Source organism: Sceloporus undulatus, chromosome 1 (genome assembly GCF_019175285.1).
Source record: "Sceloporus undulatus isolate JIND9_A2432 ecotype Alabama chromosome 1, SceUnd_v1.1, whole genome shotgun sequence".
Classification (NCBI taxonomy): Eukaryota; Metazoa; Chordata; class Lepidosauria; order Squamata; family Phrynosomatidae; genus Sceloporus; species Sceloporus undulatus.
In genome coordinates, this window is record NC_056522.1 from 129,390,881 (window position 1) to 129,406,933 (window position 16,053).

Genomic DNA, 16,053 nt, shown 5'->3' on the forward strand with positions numbered 1-16,053 from the left:
GAACATAATTTAATAATAATTTGTTTTATTTATATACCACTATTCCAAATATCATAGCGGTGAACAGCAAGTAAGCTAATTAGCAAGTAAGCTAATTTGCCCCCAACAGTCTGGGTACTCATTTTAGCGACCTCGGAAGGATGCAAGCCTGAGTCGAGCTTGGGCCCTTTTGCTGGTCTTGAATTCACAACCTTGTGGTTTCAAGTGAATGGTTGCAGTACAGGCATTTAACCACTGTGCCACCAGGGCCACATAGCCCAAAAACCCCACAAAAAAACTATGGATGCCGGCCATGAAAGCCTTCAACTTCACATAGCAAACTATTGTTTGATAATATGGTGGTCTGCATCACATGGCCCCACGTTATATGCAATGCAATAGATTACTCAGTGCTGTCTATGCAGATTCCATTCAGAACTGTTGCGAAGCTTTAACTTAAGCAGGACACACAAACAGACTGAATATCAGCATAGGGCTAATATGTTCCTGTTATTCTAATACAGAGTTGTAATTCCTTACATTCATTTAGCAGATTCTTTGTTGGGAGGGTGCTAGTGGTCGTCTTTCTAGCCTGGGAATTCTATTTTGTTTGTACAAACATGGTCCAGCCATGCTATACATAAGGTAAACTGAGTATGCAACCCTACATGCACTAACTAGGAATTAGCCTCATGGAACATCTGAGCATCCACAGATACAGTTGCAATATATACTTAGCTCTCTATTGATGGAATATATATTTCTAAGTGTTGGATTGCTTTCTTTTAACTCCATTTATTGGAACTATTCAGTAGCTGCTATTTATAAAGAGTATATAAACTCATTTTTATATTTTTTCAGTTTCTGGATTATTACATATGCTGCATATAATATGCATTTGTAATCTTCTACCCACTTAATCTGTATCTTCCCTTTCTCTCCAGCTGTTCATGTATCACAAACAAATATTATGTTCCATATAACATCTAAGTAAATGAAATGAACTTTAAACAAAGTAAACCAATGATCTCTATCTATTTGTTAGCATAACCATTTCCATTCAACAGAAATACATAGAAATAATTATAGTTTGCAAAGCGTACCTGAATCTTTATGAGGGTTTTTTTTATCTTTATGAATTTTTGAGGAAATACTCCAATAAATTATATTACTTTTCAATCCTAACTTTCCCAAACTAATACCCTTCATATGTATCAGACTCCTAATCTACATGACAATGCAAATTTTAGTGTGACACAACTGCAGGATGACTGATGGGCAAGGGCTGCTCTATATTGCATTTGCCTAAAGTTTAGCTTCATCAGGATGGCATCTACCACCTGTATACTACTTTTATCATAAGTAAGAGAGGTATGAATTAAGCCCTGTTCATTATATTTTGTACACTGCACAATGAACAATTCATGTACACTATTCATTAAATTTTGCACTGCGATATGATCTTGTACCCACTTCAATTCTATTATTATTAGTTATAAGACCTAGCATTATTTATGCACAGCTTGCATTGCTCAGTCATAGCAGAAACAGAAAAACCATAACCTGAAAATCAATTGGCCAGAATTTTGCAAGTACAGTGCGCCCGTGCCATACGCAGGTGCACTATACGCGGCTTCCTGCTTACGCAGAAGCCACACAACAATATAAACAATTGTGCTTGCACCCCATTTTTTACTATATGCGGCTTCTTGCTTACGCGAAAGCTGCACAACAATATAAACAATGGTGCATACACCCCCAGAAGGGGGGTGACACCCCAGAAGAAGGGGTGACACCTGGTTGGTCCCCGCCCTTCGTAGGGCCTTCCCGGGGCTACTTGACCGAGCTGTTGTGGGATGGTGCACGCATTCACTTGTGTGTGTGCATGCTCCTGTATGGGGTGCATGCACCAGAAGTCCTCCCCCCCAGAAGCCCCACCCCTGCACTGGGTGTCACCAAGTCAGGTGATGCCACTGATCTAGAATAGGAACTCTGGATGTTGTCAAACTGGAATTTAGTCTGCATCTGGCCTCCATAAATAAGGAAGTTTAACACCACTTTACCTGCCATGGCTCAGTGCTGTGCAATTCTAGGATTTATAATTTTGTGAGATATTTAGCCTTCTCTGTCAGAGAGCTCTGATGCCAAAACAAGCTACAAATTGCAGGATTCTATAGCATTGAGCCATGGCAGTTAACGTGATGTCAAACTGGATTATTTATGCAGTGCAGATACAGCTCTAGATTATGAATAACCATTGGCCAAGCTAGTAGGGGCTGATGGGTATCCCATGCAGTATTTGGAGGCCCACAGGCTCCCTAATCCTACTTTAAAACAAATTCGGATTTATTGGAAGATGTCCTCCATTATTCTTACCATGGTTCAGTGCTTCTACAATCCTTTCACTCCTTTCTGGTGAATCATATCCAATTAATGCACCTTCTTATTTAAAAATAATCAGCCTGAATTATATTAGGATGCTTCTATCATTTAGTCATTTAGATAGCAGAGGTTAGGATTGGAATTTAACAGATTACTCCTCCTAATGCTCCTTTTAAAATTATAAATATAGTCATGGCATTGTAAGAATTTAATCCTCCTTTATACTTTCCATACATTTCACTTTTCTACTAAGTCATCTACTTTTAGCTATTGTTACTTTTGCAATGTGGCCCTTGCCAAAAAACACACACACACACACACACACACACACACACACACACACACACACACACACACAATATTTAAATGTAAACAGGAAAATAGTTTTGCTTATGCTGTTTTTCTTTATAAAAATACATCAATCCTAATTTTGCTACAGGTCAACGTTTGATGGAGGATTGTTTATGCAAGGAGATGAAGCATGCACAATCCCATACCTAATAGAGAAGTTACACACACACACACACACACACACACACACACACACAATCTTATCAAATAATTGGTAGTATTGCTGATTCTGTTCAGAGGTAGGGACAGGGATTCCCTTGTTCCTCCCAAAGACTGATCAATGTAATGACTATTTAGCTGGTGTCAACAGAACATAATCCACATAAATGCAGTTATATTTCAACTACATTAAAAGCAACATACAGTGGGCCACTGTTATCTGCTGGGGTTTGGTTTCAGGAACCCCAATGAATAACAAAATCCATGGATGCCCAAGTCCCATTAAATACAATGGCATAGCAAAATGGTGTCCCTTATATAAAATGGAAAAATCAAGGTTTGATACTTGGAATTTATACTTTTTGGGGAATATTTTCAAGCTGTGGATGCTTGAATTTGTGTATAAAAATCCATGGATAAGGAGGACCAACTGTAATTATATTTAGTTGGGACTTAAGTGTTTTTTTGGGGAAGGGGGTTGGCTGCATTTTCTAATTAGATGTATAGTGATACAATAGACCAACCAAGTATAAAATTCCAAATTATCTCTAGCCTAACTTTGCCCACAAACTTGCTGTAGTGTGCTAATTCTTTTTTCTACTATATAGAAGTCATGGCAAACCATAAATATCATTCAAGTAAATGTTGGCTATTATATTTTAAAGCTGTTTATTACGTGCCTTAATTTAATCATATAATATCTCCTCCAATGTCTGGCTCTGACCATAACATCTTGAAAGCCTGGCACTTACATTTCCTTGCAAGTATCCAGGAAATGGGACCATCGAGAGCTGAAGGTAAGGTATCCTCCATTTGATACTCCTCCCATCTCCACCTACTTTATGTCACTACCACTTCTACCACTACTGTTACCTTACTTTTGCAAGAATAAGTTGTATGTGATCATTTTTTTTCCAAATATGAAACCTGCTAAACACTGATTTTCATTTTGCCTGCATGAAAATGAATTGATGTTTGTCCAGTAACTATCAGACCTTTTCTCTACCTGACAGACAACAGCTCTGTATTTGTGATGCTAAAGTTGTTCAAAGCAGAATGAAGCGGGGGGGGGGGGGGGGGGAGAAAAATATGTCTAGTACAGAGTCTCCCATATTCCCATAATTACAAGTCAAATTTTCTCCTGAAAGTAGTTGCTTGTTTAAAATAGCCTGCAGTATCCATTAATGGATCCCAAGTTCTATTTCCCCCTTCATTTTAATGCAACATTTCTGACAGATATGCTGTGACACGAGCATGCTCAATAAATTTCAATTCACTTGTCTGATATGTGACAACACAGCGCTCTTCAACTGCTATTCTCACAGATGCAGCTGTTTGTTTCCCAAGAGCAATATGGTCACTGTATCTACCAAAAACATAAGCACAAATATATCAACATATGCAAAGCACTTTTTAAAGCTCATAGTGTATAAGACAGTTTGACCTAAGGTAAAACATATGGAGTCAAATGACAGCAGATGCCTGGATTTTAGTCACATAAGGTCTTTTCCCCATCCTGCTTTGATCTAATGTGCAAACCTAATTCATCTGTCCCAGCTAGAAAAAAATAATAATGTTATTTTTGTTTCTTTCCATGCCAGAATGACACAGTTATATCACAACACTTTTTTAAACTGTTCCCCACAATCCAGTCGGAAAGGGGCACTGCACTGAAGCCTATCCAAGTAAACCTGTATGTACATAGGTTTCCAGAGGGGATCAGATGTTTACATAGTGAGAGTTGCAGCTTAGAAATCTACCCATGCAGACATTCATACTCAGTGCATGAGTATGAGGAGCAGAGTGCCCTTGAGGTAACTCTTAAAAGCTCAAGACTATGGCACAAGGAACAAAATGCATGGTAGGTATATACAAAAAGAAGGAGTGGAGAAGTGTTATTTAGATGTGGGCTGGAGTCTGGTACCATGTCAGTGACTCCCACTGGATTTTATAGGTGAAAATAAACACCTGATGTTCTGAAAAACATATAGTACAATTCAGCCCTCAATCAGAAACAGAAGGAACATTTAGGGGCAATGGGATGGGGTATCTACACACCATCTTTTCTTTACTGAGAGATAAATTTGTGACATCCACTCTATTGAGGGGAAAAAATACCAGACTTGGGATAATACTACAGCATTGACAGAGAACATCTGGAAACTCCCTACAGTAAGAGATGATATAATTTAATATCTGGATCACAATACGTTTAGCAACAGCTATTCAATTTTTACAGAACAAGTAATTCTAGCCATATTGCAAGTATTAAAAGAGTACACATCATCCTTTGGCATGACTACCAAAATACAAACAGTGGTGATACTTTTATTAGGACAGTTAAAAGGTACAAAATACATCTAGTTTTCAAAGCCAATGAACTTCTTTATTAGACAGAAATATTAAGAAATTATGACCATATGATTTCACAGTTCTGCACCTTGCTTGATTTTTTTTTTAATGTGGTGCTTAAGATAGTCCTGAGGGAACCCAAGGAGGTATCCCCTGTTTTTTTAGATCCTTGCTATATGTGGCTAATCGAATTTACCTGGGTTAGGCTTACAACACTGATCTTGCAAGCGATCATTGTTTCTTTAAGTGATAAGGTAGTTCTGGGTTTAATGATTAGCAAATCTATTAGTTTTGCTTTCTTACATATATTTTGCATTTTTTTGTAAATTCTGATCAAAACAGAATTTAAATAAAATCTTCACCCATACTTAGGGGATGGTAAATTTAAAAAAAATGAAATTTATTTTGTACAGAAACTATCTAGGGTGCACTTGTTAACTGCTTATACTAGAGAATGGATGGATGAATGTGGTTCTTTTCTTTTTCCCCCCAGACTTCTCAACAGATATCAATACAACCTGCAGTGACGTCCTTCTGAACCACTGTTGCAAACTGACTCCAGCATGTCCTGCATGGAACTTCTGTTCTACCCTGTAGTCATTGATATTTGAGATGCATCATGGTTCCATTTTCTATCCCATATTTTTCATCTTCCAGGTGAAGCTTTTCCTTTGTGAGATGATGGTCTCTAGAGAAGGTCTTGTGCCTGCAGGGCCAACTGTTCTTTCTGATCAAATTCTCAGTCCCTGGGCCTTCAATACTATGCAGATGCATGCTTCCTGCAGTACATTGTTGCAGCTGTTTGAGCATATGATCATTGGACAGGCCATAAATCATCTTGTCTTCTGTTTGTATTAGTTCAGAGAGTGCTTCTGGCTGTTCTACAGATTATGCCTGCTGTGAATATGCCCTTGCCCCAAATGCATCAGTTCTAAATATTCTATTTCCCTGTTCTATTTGTACTTGTAGTGGATCTGAGATATTGCCACAAGGAGAAATAGTCATGAGTATATGAACTTTCACAGAATATTCACAGCACAGTCTGAAATGGATAGGAAACAGCTACCTTGTCTATAAAAGTCAACGCAGCAGCTAAGCCAAGCTGAAAGTGTTTAGTTTAGCACCCAAACTCTCCACAAATATGGCAGTCTAAGAACTATTTGTTGTCATATGCCCCGCCGTTGAACTATATTGCTAAAAGTTTAAACCAGTTAAAATTATCACCAAAGCTTCATTTCTATTTCCATATAATTTTACTCCAGTTTGGACAGGGTGCAGGAAACACACAGTCTTACATTATGCAACAATCACATCCTCAATGCACTTGTGGACTTCAGTTTGGAACTCTATCTATTTCATGCAAGCATAGTTCAAAATGCTGAGGACTGCTGTTCTCATGGGGACCTGTTCAAATCTGTCAAGAACTGCATGAGATTAGGACTCCAGTTGCAAGGCCAAACTGACACTCATGGGAGCAAACAAAGCACTCACTGAGTATGTATTGAACACAATATAGAATAGCACCCAGAATCTTCTTGTCTCTCTCTTTCAAGGGCTACTTGCCATTAGCTACCCTTCTCATCAAAGAAAGTACAGAATTCTCTGTTTTTAACATTCTCACATTCTTCACCACTAAGGTGAGGCAATGCAGCATAAATTATAGTAACAACTTTTGAAATATTACTAAATATCTATAAATGAACTCAAGCTTAAATTGGTAGTCCTCCTCCTTTCTGAAGGAGAAAATAAAAAAGAATGGCAAGGTTCCAGGATCCCCTGTGGATATCAAAATCCATATATACTCAAGTCCCATTATAAACAATAGGTTAGTGAAATGGTGTCCCCTTGTATAATTTTAAAACATATTTTCTAGCCATGGATGATTAAATTCATGGATGCAGAATCTGTAGATACAGAAGGCCAACTATATTAATAAGTTGTAAAAATTTGGCTTATCTAAGCTTGGAGACAGGTACAACACACAGGATTATGCAAACTCTTTGTTTTTCCTGGATTACATTTACAAATGGGCTCTTCTGTTACTTATCACTGTAAACACAGAAATATTTCTGACATTTGATAGGAATAACATTGGAGTCCAGAGGCAAAGTCTAAAACTGACAAGTCAACAGCTAATTTTATATCAATTTAATTCAATTCAATTTAGTCAACAAAGCTTAATTTTAAAAATGGGACTGGTCTACCTATCTACTAGGCTGGAGTTTTAGAGCACATAGACATGCCTTTCCAGAAATCAGTTCTAGTGAGTTTAATGAGGATTGCTCTTTAGATATAGGACTGCAGCCTTAAAGGTCATCTCAATTTATGGCCTTCCCCTGCTCTGCTTACATGAGTGAGAATATCCTTCTGTTGTGACTAGAATAAAACCCAGCCAGTCATGAAGGTCATACAAAGATGCTGGGCCTGTGACTTTCTTTCAGACTAAACTAACTTACAGGTGTATCTATTACTGTTTTATTGTGAGGATTGGCATTGATGGATGAAATATCCATCATATTCCTCTTATATCACTAAAGGATTAATGAAATAAATTAATAGCCAACAAATCAGTCTTGGATTTGGTTTAGAGGAAGGAAGAATAATACTGTATGTCCTGATTTGCATGTGATACTCAACAATGGTTGTTACCAAAAATGAATTATTTCTGCTTTTCTTAGCTGGTCTCTTTCAGTGGTCATGGAAGACTATTTGAAAGGCCACCAGAGACCATTTATCTACTGTAAAGATCATAGGAAGATATAGGCATAGGAAGAAAGAACATGAGCTTTTAAAATGCTCTCCAGAAATTAGCATCTGGACAGCAGTAGGAATAGACATGCCCCATCTGATCAGAGTGAGTTCCTAATTACAATTACTGCCATACTGCAGAATTAATGCAGTTTGACACAACTTTAAATGTATGATTCCATCCAGAACTCTCTAACAGAGAAAATTAAATAGCTCACAAACTACAAATCCCAGAATTCCACAGCACTGAACTATGGCAGTTAAGTCATCTCAAGCTGCATTAAATCTGCAGTGAAGATGTAGCAAAGGTAAAATGAATGGTGTTTCTGTAGTTTATCAGTCTGCCTCTATGAATATATATTTTAGCACACACAATATAATTTAACACAATACTTCATGTGTGTGTATGGAAAATTTATTTCCCACCCTTCTCTCTCATTTACCTATGCATTTTATCCTCTCTGTGAATTAATAAGCAGCTAACCTAATTTCTACAGTGACCAGGTAGATTTGTCAGGCTGGTCTGTAGTAGTTTGAATGTTGGACTAGAACGCATAGCCCTACTCAGTTACAGAAATCTACTAGATGACCTTGGGCCAGTAATACTTTCTCAGCCTCAGCCAACCTGCTGCAAAGGGAACTCTCCTCTGAACAAATCTTGCCAAGCAATCCCAGTGGTAGATTCACCTTAGGGTTGCATAAGCTGGAAACAACTTGAAGGCACAAAACAATGACAAAACTCTGCTAGGAGAGTGAGGGAAGTTTACAGCTGCAGGAGAGAATCCCATGAATATTTCTTCAGGGATGATAATGTCTTATAATGGGAAGAAAGAGGTTTAAGCCCTGGTCTAGGTTGTTGGATTCCCATTAAGATCAGAAAGTGATGGAGAAAGCCTTGTGCATGCTTTTGTTGGTGAATTAAACAGAACTTGTTGGAGAAAAATAAATTAATTTCCACTGAGTCCAGTGTTAGCATTTAATAGCAGTTAAGGAGTGCAAACAGAGTAATGGAACCTGCATTTGGTTTCTCCTTTAACATAACATTTGAAGCAGAATTAGACTCCTGTTTTAAAAAAAAGTCACAAAAGAACATCTAAGATTTATAGCTCCAGCTCCCCAAATTACTGGACTTTCCAGTTAATGAACCCATTAACTCCTGCTTCTTACTGTGGTTTAAAACTACCCTACCTTAATGGTGTACATTTGAAATCATCTTCAGCTATATTTAAAAACAAATAGACAGACTGTGGCCCTTATGCTTAAAATAGATTTTACCTTTAATATATGAGTGGTTTAAATAAATAAGGTTAATTCATCTAAAATGTCTTGTCTCATACTTGGTATTTACTGTGGAAAGTCTGTCAATATTTGCTGTTTGTGTTAATGATTCATAAATTGGGGGACTGCAAAGCGTATATGCAGTATTGATTCACAAAGCAAAATCCTTTGGTTTCATGTGAACATGATGTTCTTTTGCTTTGTGTGGAGGGAATGCTGATCAGTTTGGATCTATTGGCACTGCTGTTTCTCAGCAACAATTTTTAACAAGGACAGAGAATCAACAGCTGATATTGTTACCTGTGCAAAATGGAGAATGGTGTTTTAAAACTGCAAGACTAAATAAAAGATTGTCAAATACTATTCTACACTCCCATCTCTGAGGAATTAGTTGTGGGGGGAGCAAATTATCTTTGTAGCCAAATCGAAATAATAACCTAGGGGAAAAAAATATGCATTAGCAGAATGGCAAACTCCCTGAATGAAGCACACTCATGTTTGTTTGATTGAATGTGGCCATAATAAAGCCAAAAATAGTGTTTGCTTCTTCTGCACATGTGTAGAAATCTGCTGATGGATTCAACTAGCCAGAAGAAAAGGTCACAGGCACAGCTATTCTTAGGGAGGCCGATTCCTTTCTGTCTATATTTAGCTGTGTTCGAAAAAGTAAGAAATGTAATGGATGAATCCAAGGAATAACAAAGAGAAAGTTGAAAGTTTGGTATTTTTGTAGAAATTGTTCCCATCACGCACCTGCAATTCATGCTGCCTTTTCTTTTCTTGGGTAATCTTTGGAGGGTGTGTGTGTGCTTCCACAGACACGTCCTACCAACATTTCCTCACATTGCCAATTCCTAAAATATTCTTAATGTTTAGACATTTTAACATAGAATCCTTGGAATTAGGAACAAAATGGATATCACATAGTCTTACAGATGTGAACAACAAACACATGGGCAACAACTTTCAAACTCACAGACCCATGCCAAGATCTTTCCTCCTACCATACATCTCACTCTTTTTTCCTCTTTGTGCTTTAACACCAAATATTTGTGTCCTAGGTGACTTGAAGACACATATCAAAAAACAGATACATGTAGAGAAACGTGTGTTAAATTGCTTATATTTCCCAGACAGAGGGGCTGTGCAGACCGGCCATTAAGGCCGGCCTGGGGACGGAGTCAGGACATGGCATCCATATGATGCATGCCCCGACTCCGCCCCTATGGCAGTGTGACGCCATGCACTGCACCAGACAGTGCACAGCATCATGGCGCTCCTCTGATGCTGTGTTTAGATGAAGCAGCAGCAAAGGAGCACTGTAAAGCTGTGATGGGGTGGCTAGGGCACCCCTTCCAGGGCTCCTTTTTGCACAATGGAAAGGCCATATCGGGGTCGTGGCCTCGATCTGATGAAGATGGAGGAGGTTTCTGCACAGCCCCTTAGAAATCAATGTAAGTCAGGAAAATATACAGTGGAGCCTCGGGTTACGAAATTAATTCGTTCCGCCATTCCTTTCGTAACCTGAAAATTTCGTAACCCGAAACACTTTTCCGTTAGCACTGGAAAGCCTATAGCTGCACTTTGCAGCATTTGAATTTCGCGCCGAAATGAATTTCGTAACCCGAAAAATATTTCGTAACCCGAAACAGTTTTTGCCAATCCAACTTTTTCGTATCTCGGAAATTTCGTAACCCGATCATTTCGTATCCCGAGGCACCACTGTATAGTGAAATTATTCACTATAGAGAGGTACAGAACAGAAAAAAAGTGAAAATGATCAAATTGCATTGCAATATTAACATCTGTTGACTCAGTTTCGAGATAAAATTTTGGTACTAGGAAAAAAAACACTCACTGAAGTATCATCAAAAAGCCTGAATTTGGAATTTTAATGACTACAGATCACATTAACCTACTTTCTCAGTGAAAACTGAGATATTTGAAAATGCAATATTTAGCACGTAGCAGAATTTAATAAACCTTTGCCAAGAAACTAATAGGTACATATATGCAAACACAAATCTTATTTCAGTCAAAAATAAAGTGCCCAAATAAGTATGTTAATCTCCCCTCCTACATACTGAAGCTATTGAAGGAAGTAAACAGTGCTTCTAATTATTTTGGAAATTACTTCTGAAAATAGTTCTGACCCAGTAATATTTGAAAGAAATAGTATCTGAAGTATAGATGAAATGAGTATTTCACACTATTTCACTGTTGGCATGATGCCCAATGTCTTTTTATTTAGAAAATAAAAGAAGCATCCTGTAACTTTGCCACACTTACCTTTTCCAAAGCCCCCCAATTTGTCACTACGGGGCTCTGTTCAGACCAGCAGTTTGGATCAACTTGGGGGTAAAGTCGGGACATAGCATCTCCATGACACAGCCCCCAAGAAGTTTTGGCAAGTAAGAGAAAAAGCTATGTTGATAGCTTTGATGATGCTGGGTACAAAGGGTCATCATTATTTTAACCACCCTGTCCTGAGTCTGTAAGGTCTTTCATAGTTGCATCCACAACCAAAGGCTAGGTATGAAAAATATTTTTGTCAGTGTTGAGGTTCTTGATTCAAGAAATTTTGTTTTGGGGGGACAAAGCACATTTGTGAGCCTTGTAGTACATTTTGGAAAATCTATGTACAAAAGCATGTACACATTTTTTAAAAGTGGTTAAAATGTATACAATTTAAAAATATGCATTTGTGTTTGATTCAGTAGCGGGGAAAGCTACAATGCTTTGCTTTCATTCTACCAAAAGTGAACTGTATGTCCCCTTGGCACATGTTGGAACTCCTAAGTTACATGTAAAGCTACCAAGGCAGACAATGGTACAGATATGCATCTGGATAGAAAATATATCTCCAGCCAAATATAATATTTCTGAGTGCCTTTCTTCAGTCCTCAAGATGTTTGGCCAAGAATGGGAGGAACACTCTCTTTTTTCTGCTTCATCATCTCTTCTCTATTCACACATACTGTATAGAATAAGTAAACTATGAAGACCTTGTGCAACAAGGATTTTGCTGGAATGAGTGACTCAAATCAATACCGAAACGATAAAACCAAATGAAAAATGGCTTGCAGTAAACCCAGAATGACCTTTCCTAAATTGTCCAGGTAATGTAGATAAATGCAGGTTACTGGCAATCACTAAGTGCTGACAGTTCCAGATAGCCCCTCAAGTGGCTAAAAAGGAGTAACACACACATAATCTTCTTTCCCTACCAAATACTGTACAAAGAAAGAAAAAGAGAAACACTAGAAAGGAGCCCAGGTCGTCCAGGTACAAATAGGTGTTGTTTCAATGTTAAAATCTGTAGGCAGGTGTTTGGCTTTTGTTTCTTTTACACTAAGGAAAACCACTCAGGCTTTATATCTCCCCCCTACACACACACACACAGATAACTAATTAAATATACAGAAAACACATTTATAAGTTTAGGTATCTAATTGTGTCCCATTAGTAAATGCGTGTGCGTGTGCAGGCAGACAGATATATAAGTCTATATGGTCTTGGGTCCGATACAGACCAGCACTTTGTGCTAGCCTGTGGACAGAGATAGGGTGCAGCGTCCGCACACTGGATGCCCTAACTCCACCCCTACGGTGTCATTTTGGTGTGCACCGGTCTACACGGTGTGCAGCATGATGACACCCCTCCAGGTCTGCATCCACATGATGCAGCACTGAAGGGGTGTCATAAAGCCACACCGCCATGGCTATGGCACCCTTGAAGAATGAAAAAGGAGCCACTTTTTGCAGCTCCTTTTTGCACTCTCTGGAGGCCAGATCCCACAGTGTAGGTTGAGCATAGCTTCCCATAGCCTCAGACTGGCATCTGTTGTTATCTGGATGGGAGTTTGGGGGGGGTGTGTGTATCAGACATCCAATATGAAGATGGTGAGAGAGCCACCAGTGGAACGACTCTGTGATCTTGTGAGGTATCGGGATTCATTTGTGGCTCTGGGCCATGTGGCTCAGTCCTTGATGAGGTAGTAAAAACCACTGAAGGCTCCTCATGTGAAAGCGGGCCCACGGAACACACTGAAGCACTGCTAACGTGAGTCCTAAAAGTCTTGTTGAGACTAGCAAGTCTGCTGAGCGAGATCGATTGATGGTTTGGATTTTGTCGTGGATTGTCTTGATCCTTTCTGGTGGTAGATGGACTGTTCCTGAGTAAGAGTCTATGATGACTCCCAAATGATGGATGCTTTGAGTGGGTATAAGATGGCTCTTCCCAAGATTTACATACTATCTAGTTCTAGTCCACCCAAGAAAAGATAGTGGAGAAAGGAGAAGAGATTTTTCTTTGTAGTAGAAAGGAGAGAAAGGCAAGAGCAAACTGATTGAAGCAAAGGCAGGAACTGGATTGGAGCCTAAAGGGGATGGCTCCCTCTGTCGGAGCAGTTTCTGGAAGTCTATATCCTGCCTGATTGGCGTGGACAGAGGGAACCAACCCGTGTTGAGGATGTCTCCACCCTCAATCACTGAAAAAGAATCCTGACCATGCAGGGCCCAATCCCAGGTTCTGCTGCGAACTGTCCAAATGATTTCCAGCCATGTCAGCACTGAAACCACCACATACCCCTCCTCAAATTTTTTAAATTCACCTTTTGCTCTGGATCCTCCTAGAAGATCCAGAGCCCTGCATCGTCACACTGGGTGGTTATTTACTATGTGTCCCACTGTGCCAACTGCCGCTACAATAAATCATTTGCAGCCATGTGATCAATGCTGGGTGCCTCATTCTGACCTCAGCGCCATGGTAGCGGTGGTACTGGGTAGTACAGCAGAACACACATCAGAAGAGTTTCCCAGCATCACAACGGTGGGCCCCAAGTAATGGGGGGACATTAAGGAGGCTCTGGGGTCAGAATACTCTGGACTGCCCCTAGAGTATTCTGGCCTCTGCAGATCAAGCCTTATACGTTAATGATTCCAAGCAATCAGTCCAATTCTATCAATTTTTTTCCTGTTAGCATGTTGTTGTTGCTATCCATTCTCAGTCCATTGAATATCTGCCCTCCCCAACTCCACCCCTGTGTGTTTATTTCACTATATAACAGTGGGAAAGATTATTGGTGCATACTTACTCATTTAGGTAAAAGACATTAATTCTCCTCCACAGAAAATCAGGCCTACTGCAAACCAGCAAGAAGCCCCAGCCCAAACAAGATATTTGCATAAATCTCCATCCTTCCCTTTGTCATGTCCTATTTTCCTCCTGCTCTAAAAGGTCTTGCTAAAATGTAAAAATGTGACAAGTAGAATGCCAAAAGTACACATGAATTGGGGGAGAGATGAGAAATGAAACAAAATGAAATGGCCCTCACAAGAATAAACACACAGAGACAAGTAGTGGAGAGGCAGGAAACAGACAGGAAACCCCTCAAGCCACATAGACTGGTTAAGGCAAAGGGAGGCAGAAAAAAATATCTTTCCAGTCAAAACAACAAAGACAATACCTCCAGGTTGCTCAATGCAAGATGATGGATAGTTTGCTGAGCTAAGGAAATAGCTATACCCTAGAAAGGATACAAAATTGCACTGATAATTCCCTTTCTTCTGTTAGAAGTTCTGTGTCAAACTTTACTAGCAATGGAGCTCAGTGGAATGGATTCTATTTCTTTACATCATTAATTGTTCTGTTTTCTTTCTCCTTGTCCTTATGAAAATAATAGGCACAGCTTAAGAAACCCATCAATGCTATTACTGTTCTCATAGGAACACCAGAACTGGTTTTTTTTTAAATGGGAGGGAGTCAGCTTTGGCAGGCAGGCTGTTATTAATTTTGTCTACTTATAGCTACTTGCAGGGGAGGGGAAATTGCTCTTCCCATACATTATCATTGAAGTATCCTTAAATATGAACACTATTAGAGGCAAAATATCTACTCAGAAGTGCCTTTTATGTGTTGAGTGCAGCTTATTCCCAAGTAAATATGCATAAGAAAAATTTGCAGGTGGCCTTTACTATTCTTGAGATGGCTTAATATTTCTCAATGCTTCATCTTTTAGTGCCATTCTGACTGATAATTACTAAAAAGGCTCAACTACACAGGAGTCTTGGTTGTTCAACTTTTCCCTAATCATGTTTTAGCAATAGCAATAGCAAGTACTTTTCTATACCACTTAGTGCAGTTAAGCACTGCCTAGTGGTTTACAATGTGTACGCCAATTGCCCCAACAAGCTGAGTACTCATTTTAGCAACCTACAGAAGGATGCAAGGCTGAGTGGACATTGGAGCCCCTGAGACTGAACTCACATTTTTGTGGCTGCAGTACAGGCATTTAACCACTGCGCCACCAAGGCTTCTATTTTGGGGAAATTACCCCCACAGTCTAGTAGGGGGGAGGGGAGGGCTGGGAACCACCCTGAGAACCATGAATTCCCCAAACAAATGTAGAAAGCTTGGTATATGTATCTCCATATACATTCTGTCATTTCTCCTACTAAAATTATTTTATTTATGAAAGTCCTTAGTAAAATTATTTATCTTTGGTTTGGTCAACAGATTTTAATACTCCTACTTAGCTACCCTAATTTCCATTCAGACATATTACATGTTCTTGCTCAACAGTGATTGTACTTCTGTAGGCTGAATTAATCGAGCCAGTGTGATGTAATGTATATATCATTTTTATTATTTTTTTTTAACATATTAAAGTAATGTTTTGAGCATTGGACTATGACTCTGGAGATCACTGTTTTATTCCCCACTCAGCCATGGAAACTTACTAGGTGAACCTGGGCAAAATTCTCAGCCTCAGAAAACCCCATGATAGGTTCACCTTAGGGCTGC

The 16,053-nt window shown here is 39.1% G+C and overlaps 1 protein-coding gene across 4 annotated transcripts in view; it reads right to left on the reverse strand.

The window, feature by feature from the left end:
- ADGRB3 (adhesion G protein-coupled receptor B3) overlaps positions 1 to 16,053 on the reverse strand; it is a 625,822-nt gene that overhangs the window by 431,278 nt on the left and 178,491 nt on the right. The window lies entirely within an intron of this gene.